Source organism: Triticum aestivum, unplaced genomic scaffold, assembly GCF_018294505.1.
Source record: "Triticum aestivum cultivar Chinese Spring unplaced genomic scaffold, IWGSC CS RefSeq v2.1 scaffold117689, whole genome shotgun sequence".
Lineage (NCBI taxonomy): Eukaryota > Viridiplantae > Streptophyta > Magnoliopsida > Poales > Poaceae > Triticum > Triticum aestivum.
This window is the reverse complement of record NW_025228871.1, coordinates 15154-24194: the sequence shown is the minus strand read 5'-3', so window position 1 is coordinate 24194 and position 9041 is coordinate 15154. Positions and strand designations below refer to the sequence as shown.

At 45.0% G+C, this 9041-nt stretch overlaps 1 pseudogene; it reads left to right on the top strand.

The window, feature by feature from the left end:
- The first annotated feature begins 205 nt into the window (after positions 1-205).
- Positions 206-3159, top strand: LOC123174689 (citrate-binding protein-like; annotated as a pseudogene).
- The last annotated feature ends 5882 nt before the right edge of the window (positions 3160-9041 follow it).

Below are 9041 nucleotides of genomic sequence, written 5' to 3'. Positions count from 1 at the left end.
ATGTATGGTCGAGATAAGCATAGCACATGCCGCCGTGCGTAGAAGCAAGTTTTCGCAAGCCCAAGCTGTTTACTCCAGGAAGTATCCGTTCGTTTCGAAGTACTATCTGCCACCTACTGAAAAGAAATCAACTATACGGGTTCCACTATATCCAAGCAGCACTTTACCAGAACGTGTTGCCATCGGAGCGGTAATTCCCTTAACCATGGCCAAGCGCCTGCCGCCATGGATCCGTGCCTTTATTAAAATAAATCCGAAGCATACCGTTGATCATTCGAGGACCAAGCAATCACACGAGACACGACACCGAGATTTGTTAACGAGCTTCACCGATATGGCTACATCCACGGGGTCTGACTACGGGTGCTTCATCCCGTGACACTGTCATAATACCGCACACGGCCACCCGGGCGTCGGCACACGCCGCCGGCTCCCCCTTGCGCGCTTGTGTTATTATGTTGGCATTGGTTACATCATGTGTCTAGCCTCGCTATATATGAGAGGCCTAGGATACAAGTGTCCTACTAGGACACGACTCCATATCTTATCTAAACACAATACAACTACAAGTCCAACTGTAACCTACCTTGTACATAATATTCGACACAACTCTAACAAACTCCACCTTGGCGAATATTCTCCAACACCTTGAGTTCGTTAATGTATCAAACTTCCATGTACATTGGACTTGAGCTTATCCCATGAGCACCGTTGCTACTCCAAAGACTCCATATGACTCCAACTGCAACTTGTAGTCCCTTCTTTTGTTGACCACAGTCAACACTCGAGAAAAATTAAGTTCCTTGTTACTCTAGTTTTTGCTCCCAACTTTCAGAGTATCAGTCCAACGCCATCTCACACTGATCACTGACCTGCGTGGAAATGAACACCTCACATATTGGGCGTCACACATAAGAGTTACCTGACCTCAACATCACCGCTCCTTTCTTTACTGCCTGCCTGAAACTTGAAAGAATTTCACCGTTGCTTGTAGTCATTCCGAGTCAAATTCGCAGTTGTCTCACCACATGTATGACCACCAGAGCCCTGGTCCGTCTCCATGCACCGTGCGTATCGCACGCCTCACCGCTATTAATGCGTCGAACCTTCACTGTCCGGTCGAGTCTCAAGGGCCGCGGACCCACACCAGTCAACTCACACTGCAGAGTACCACCGATCATCAATGACAAGTTTCACGCTTCCATCAGACACTGGGCTCCAGTCCGAATTACGTGTCCTTCGCTTTTTCTGCTGAATAGGCTTCGACTCTCTGCGCACTTACGCCGTAGCCCCTCAATCAGCACCGAGTGAAGTCCTCCAGACTCCAGCTCCACCTTCAACATGACTCCATGGTGGTCGTACATGCCACCCCGCGCCCCGTTGACTCCAAGCTCTCATGTGCACCGTCTTGAATCAACTCCGCGCCATAGTCTTGTCAAAGCCACACAAGCCCTCGGGCCTGTGGCACGTGTTTCCACACCCAAAAGTCGGTCACCATCAACATAACGCTCTTATGTCGTTGTCGCAGATCCCACCACCGTCTTTTGTTCCAACCGACTCATGTCGATCCGTCAGAGTATCTAGTCCGACCCAGCCGAACTTGTCCGGCTACATGACACGCTCAAGGCTCCCAAATCGTCTTCCACGAATTTCCAACCATCACATGATAATCCATCTTAGCTGACATGACTTCTTGCAACCCCTTCAAGCATCCCTATTGCGCCAACAAATCTTTCACACCTTCAAGTACTCGCTCGCCCGATCGATCAACCGATCGACCGCCGCACGTCTCCTCTGTTGTTGACACACGCACACGCGTTTGCTGGTTCCGATCTCAACCACGGACTCGGCGAGATCGCTCGCGATCCGACGGATAGGTTCCTCTGCCACGCGTTGCACCGCCGCCTCTTCCAATCCCTACCGAGCAAAGAATCTTCGCCGCAAGCAGAACTTTTCTGCCGCCATATGCGACCAGCTCGACCGATTCCACGAATTCTCTCGCTCCTTTCCTCATTGAGATCAACAATCCAGCAACCTCCTGACAACCTAGCTCATGATACCACTTGTTATAATAAATCCGAGGCATACCGTTGATCATTCGAGGACCAAGCAATCACACGAGGCACGACACCGAGATTTGTTAACGAGGTTCACCGATATGGCTACATCCCCGGAGCCTGGCTACGGGCGCTCCTCCCCGTGACACCGTCACAATACCGCACACCGGCCACCCGGGCGCCGGCTCCCTCTTGCGCGCCTGTGCTATTATGTTGGCATTGGTTACATCATGTGTCTAGCCTCACTATATATGAGAGGCCTAGAATACAAGCGTCCTACTAGGACACGACTCCATATCCTATCTAAACATAATACAACTACAAGTCGAACTGTAATCTACCTTGTATATAATATTCGACACAACTCTAACAGCCTTGGTCATGCTCTCAACGCTGTGGCACTCGTGCAGCCCGGCCGCCGGCGCCGACCCAACGGCCGGCTTCACCGCCGTCGAGATCACGGAGGACCGGTTCAAGCTCCACAAGCCGTACGACCTGCCGCAGGAGCAGCGCAACAAGCTCTGCGCCGACGACGTGCAGCGGCTCTGGGTCTACTGCGACGACAAGCCCTTCCACGCCAGCAGCCCCACCAAGCTGCGCTGGAGATCCTGCTCAACGTAAGTCGCATCAGTGTCTCACAATGATTTCTGACAGATTAATCACAGCCATGGAGTTTTGTTAGTTTGACCTGCCGATTTTGGTTTCCAATTCTGGGGTGGAGCAGATAACGTACAGCTCTGGGGTGTGGCAGTTCGAGGGGTACAACCGGGGTATCCGTGATGCTGGTGTTCGGCCTGGCAGGCCGCCGCGGAACACGACACTGATGCTGCACGTCTACGGCGGACGGCTCGTGTACTACAATGATGAGACCAAGGTGGTCGACAGACACATCTACGACTGGTGGTTCAGGCTCAACTTGGTCCACAACATCCAAGCGTCGGCCCTCACCGTGTTCATCGACGGCGACGAGACGCTGATCGTGCCGGGCTACGGCAGCGACTTCCACTACTTCAAGTTTGGGGTGTACACGCAGACGAACCCCTCGCACTACATGGAGTCGCGGTGGAGGGATCTCAAGGTCTACACCAAGACTCCCTACTGAAAAATGTTAGAAATCAACCTACAAGATTTACCGAAAAGGTTTCCCCCCGATTTGTATAAAAAGCAACCAACCGATACATCCAACGATATGTGTTGGGGCGGAAGTAGCGCAGTCACGCCCAAAAGAAAAAAGAAAGAGAAAATACAAGAGAAACAAATGCCAACAACGGCAGATCGACAAAAACGAAGAAGAAGCCTCATGGCCAAGCTCCGAGCCTTCGAAGCACCGGTACCAATTTTTTTTTAAACGAAGGCTCAAGAAGAGCCCGGCTTTGAATTAACAAAGCCATCAACCGGCCAGGATTACATCAACCGCTAACTTACAAAGACAGAACAAAGAAACAGCTAAAAGGATACATAGTGCTGTGCAAGCAGGTAATAGGCTTCCTGTCATCTACAAGCAAAGATGAAGAAACTGAAGAACAAGGCCTGCTTGAAGACAATGGAGCCCTCCACTGAGTGCAATCCATCCCGACGAGACACCAGCAAGCCTTGCGGAGATCCAACTAGCATGTAAGGGAACGCTAACAGCTCCATAGACTCCGACAGAACCATTGACAACATCCTACATCTCCGAAGGGTCTCCCTAGCCCCTCGCCGTGGCACGAGGCGCCGATCCGTCGGACAATGCAAATGCTCTCCCAAGAGAAAAGATGTACAACCGACGCCATTGCCGCCCGGAAAGCCTGACCAGGGCACCACCTGTTGAGGAACGTAGCAGAAATTCAAAATTTTCCTACGTGTCACCAAGATCTATCTATGGAGAAACCAGCAACGAAGGGAAGGAGAGTGCATCTACATACCCTTGTAGATCGCTAAGCGGAAGCGTTCAAGAGAACGGGGTTGAAGGAGTCGTACTCGTCGTGATCCAAATCACCGGAGATCCTAGTGCCGACCGGACGGCACCTCCGCGTTCAACACACGTATAGCCCGGTGACGTCTCCCACGCCTTGATCCAGCAAGGAGAGAGGGAGAGGTTGAGGAAGACTCCATCCAGCAGCAGCACAACGGCGTGGTGGTGATGCACTACAAGAAATATGTCAACTTATGACCTTCTGTCAGTGACCCTCGAAGAATTGGTCATAAATTTATGACCATTTCAGACCAATTGGTAAAAAGCTGTTCGGGGGCTCCAAACCCTAAACCATTGCGACCATTTTGGTCAGAAAGGTCGTAATTTCCTCACACGAAAAGGTCATAAAGCAAACAGCACTAGTCCGCTGCCTTATTTCTAGTTGTTAATGACCAATATAGATGGTCATAGCCTTGTAAATTGTGGTGGGTTGCTATGACTAGGCGCCACCTCATCAGTTTTGCCTATGTGTCATGTCCATGTGGCAGTTTTTGCCCTAGGTTGTGAAGCAACCTATATTTCTGTCATTCCCAAAATTCCCCAAAAAATCTCATAAATTCTTTGGGTCATATCTTCGTCAAATATGTAAAACCCTTCCTTGCCTAGTTAAAAAATAATTCAAAAATATTCATTTTCCTATTCTGTTCAGAGTAACAGTTTGTGAAGGAAGTACCACTTTGGCATGTCCAAATAGTATCCATTTTCTACAGTGCTTTCCTATGCCCAAATAACCATCCTCCACCAAATGCCAGTTCAATCCATTCATTATTTTGAGCCGAGCTTCAACATTTGTATTTATGTCCAGTGTGGTGGTTTGCAAAGCAAGTACCACCTAGGCTCCTCCTTTTGAGCTGAAAATTTGTGAAGACGGTCTTCTTAGTAACTAATCATCCTCAGCCAAAACTCACGCCCATTAGCCATGTACATTTCCCGTACCGCTAATCAAACACTTGGCTGCTTATTCATGTTTGAGCATCGATTGGTCTCCTCGTGAGAATCTTATGTTGTGATTTTCTTCCTAGCACCTACCTCGGGAGTTCCCAACCCACTAGACATGCCTAGGCCACCCAGAACACATGGCAACGCCACGGTCACACGGTGACCACGCGGCGGGCATGCGAGCTTACGCGCTCAAGAGTTGGGGCCCTCGGCCACCGTCCAAACGTCGATGTCTCGCCATAAAACCATGTATTTCTAATTAAATAGATACTTATTTAACTAGAAATGATTTTTGTAAAAAATAAAGAGTAAACTATGAGGCAGCTGCAGTTCAAAATTGACCCACTTCCAACTGAATCGGCGATAATTTGTCTTTTTCACCAGAGGTGGATCAAAACTTTTTACACCCAACCATTTTGTCAATTGTGCATTAAACATGGTCTAGTATTTTATAAAATTTATTTGGTCCATTTTTGCAACAATTATTTGGTAGTTCCTTCACAAAAAAACCTCATTTTGGGCACTCGAAAAATGGAAAATGAATTTTCCGTGCAAAGAAAATGAAAACTCCCTTAGGCAACATTGTTTGGAATTCCAAGATGCACCCTTATGCAGAATATGAGATCATTTGAACAAACTATGCCATGAATGTGGCCATAAGATTGATCATTTGGCTTGAAAGCCATGAATCTTCACGCATGATAGCTCATTTCTGAGAACACTTTTTTAAAATAATTACCGTATTACAAGTTTATTATTTTTCCTGGAAACTTGGTCACATATAATGACACAATGTGAAGGTTTTCCAATTTTTTGATTTCTTTTGAATTTTTTATGCCCGTTTCAAAATGCGGTCAAAATGGCGGGCTTGACCGTTCCTACCTAGTGGTTGAATCTTGGAATTTTTTTGGTGTTTCTATGATTAAATAGATACTTATGTACCTAGAAATGATTTTTGTAAAAAATAAAGAGCAAACTATGAGGCAGCTACAGTTCAAATTTCACCCACTTCCAACTGAATCGACGACAATTTGTCTTTTTCACCAGAGGTGGATCAAAACTTTTTTCACCCAACCATTTGGTCAATTGTGAATTAAACATGGACTGGTATTTTAAAAAATTGATTTGGTACAATTTTGCAACAAATATATGGTAGGTCCTTCACAAAAATACCTCATTTCGGGCACTCAAAAAATGGAAAATGAATTTTCCGTGCAAAGAAAATGAAAACTCCCTTTGGCAACATTGTTTGTAATTCCAAGATGCACCCTTGTGCACAATATGAGATCATTTGAACAAACTATGCCATGAATGTGGCCATAAGATTAATCATTTGGCTTGAAAGCCATTGATCTCCACACGTGATAGCTCGTTTCTGAGAACACTTTTTTAAAATAATTTTTGTATTATAAGTTTATTATTTTTCCTAGGAGCTTGGACACATATAATGACACAATGCGAAGGTTTCCCAATTTTTTGATTTTTTTTGAATTTTTTATGCCCGTTTCAAAATGCGCTCAAAATGGCGAGCTTGACCGTTCCTAGCTAGTGGTTGAATCTTGGAATTTTTTTGGTGTTTCTATGATTAAATAGATACTTATGTACCTATAAATGTTTTTTGTAAAAAATAAAGAGTAAACTATGAGGCAGCTGCAGTTCAAAATTGACCCACTTCCAACTGAATCGGCGACAATTTGTCTTTTTCACGAGAGGTGGATCAAAACTTTTGACACCCAACCATTTGGTCAATTGTGCATTAAACATGGCCTAGTATTTTATAAAATTTATTTGGTCCATTTTTACAACAATTATTTGGTAGTTCCTTCACAAAAAAACCTCATTTCGGGCACTCGAAAAATGGAAAATGAATTTTCCGTGCAAAGAAAATGAAAACTCCCTTAGGCAACATTGTTTGTAATTCCAAGATGCACCCTTGTGCACAATATGAGATCATTTGAACAAACTATGCCATGAATGTGGCCATAAGATTGATCATTTGGCTTGAAAGCCATGAATCTTCACGCATGATAGCTCATTTCTGAGAACACTTTTTTTAAAATAATTACCGTATTACAAGTTTATTATTTTTCCTGGAAACTTGGTCACATATAATGACACAATGTGAAGGTTTTCCAATTTTTTGATTGTTTTTGAATTTTTTATGCCCGTTTCAAAACGCGGTCAAAAGGGCGGGCTTGACCGTTCCTACCTAGTGGTTGAATCTTGGAATTTTTTTTGGTGTTTCTATGATTAAATAGATACTTATATACCTAGAAATGATTTTTGTAAAAAATAAAGAGCAAACTATGAGGCAGCTACAGTTCAAATTTCACCCGCTTCCAACTGAATCGACGACAATTTGTCTTTTTCACCAGAGGTGGATCAAAACTTTTTTCACCCAACCATTTGGTCAATTGTGCATTAAATATGGCCTAGTATTTTAAAAAATTGATTTGGTACAATTTTGCAACAAATATATGGTAGGTCCTTCACAAAAATACCTCATTTCGGGCACTCGAAAAATGGAAAATGAATTTTCCGTGCAAAGAAAATGAAAACTCCCTTTGGCAACATTGTTTGTAATTCCAAGATGCACCCTTGTGCACAATATGAGATCATTTGAACAAACTATGCCATGAATGTGGCCATAAGATTAATCATTTGGCTTGAAAGCCATTGATCTCCACACGTGATAGCTCGTTTCTGAGAACACTTTTTTAAAATAATTGTTGTATTATAAGTTTGTTATTTTTCCTAGGAGCTTGGCCACATATAATGACACAATGCGAAGGTTTCCCAATTTTTTGATTGTTTTTGAATTTTTTATGCCCGTTTCAAAATGCGCTCAAAATGGCGAGCTTGACCGTTCCTAGCTAGTGGTTGAATCTTGGAATTTTTTTGGTGTTTCTATGATTAAATAGATACATATGTACCTATAAATGTTTTTTTGTAAAAAATAAAGAGTAAACTATGAGGCAGCTGCAGTTCAAAATTGACCCACTTCCAACTGAATCGGCGACAATTTGTCTTTTTCACGAGAGGTGGATCAAAACTTTTGACACCCAACCATTTGGTCAATTGTGCATTAAACATGGCCTAGTATTTTATAAAATTTATTTGGTCCATTTTTACAACAATTATTTGGTAGTTCCTTCACAAAAAAACCTCATTTCGGGCACTCGAAAAATGGAAAATGAATTTTCCGTGCAAAGAAAATGAAAACTCCCTTAGGCAACATTGTTTGGAATTCCAAGATGCACCCTTGTGCACAATATGAGATCATTTGAACAAACTATGCCATGAATGTGGCCATAAGATTGATCGTTTGGGTTGAAATACATGAATCTCCTTGGGAAGGTGCTAGAACCGGCGAATGCTACAACTAGAGCACGTTGGGGTGATGCCAACGTTTAGGCGACAGACTACGATTGTGCGCGACGGTGCAACGGCGGGAGGGTCAACTATGTGTTCTATCTGATAGAGAACGAGCAAGATGGGGAAGAAAGTATAACTTGGGGGTGAATCAAATGGTTACACACGAAAACATCGTAGGGTCATGAGGCGACCGACCCAAATTTAGGCCGATTGACCGACACCTAACAACCGCCTTTTGGAAAATGGTATGGTCCAATATTGCAACACACATTTGTAAAAAAAATCAGAGATCTGGGTCCAAAATTTGGATTTTCGAGCGTGAGCCAGCCAGCCAATGAGAAGCGAGGAACCACCTCCACGCGGATCACCAAGTTGGACACGATCCAAGCCATCCATCACGCGCCCATCCAACGGTTGATACTCTCCTAAAAAACCAAAACCCTAACCCACCTACCCACCCACCGTTTCTCCAGATCCGATCCATCCCCACCCTCCTCTCCCTCATCTCCTCTCCGCCTTCGTCTCCCTCATCTCCCACCGCCGCCATCCCCACCCACCACCGCTGCCATCCCCACCCACCGCCGACCCCCTCCCCTCGCCTTCAACTCTCATATCCACTCAGGCCAGGCACGGCCATGGCGTCCCCCCTCCTCCTTCTCTTCTAGGGTTAGGATTTCCACCTAACCCTCCCCCGATCTGGCAGCCACGTTGCTCCA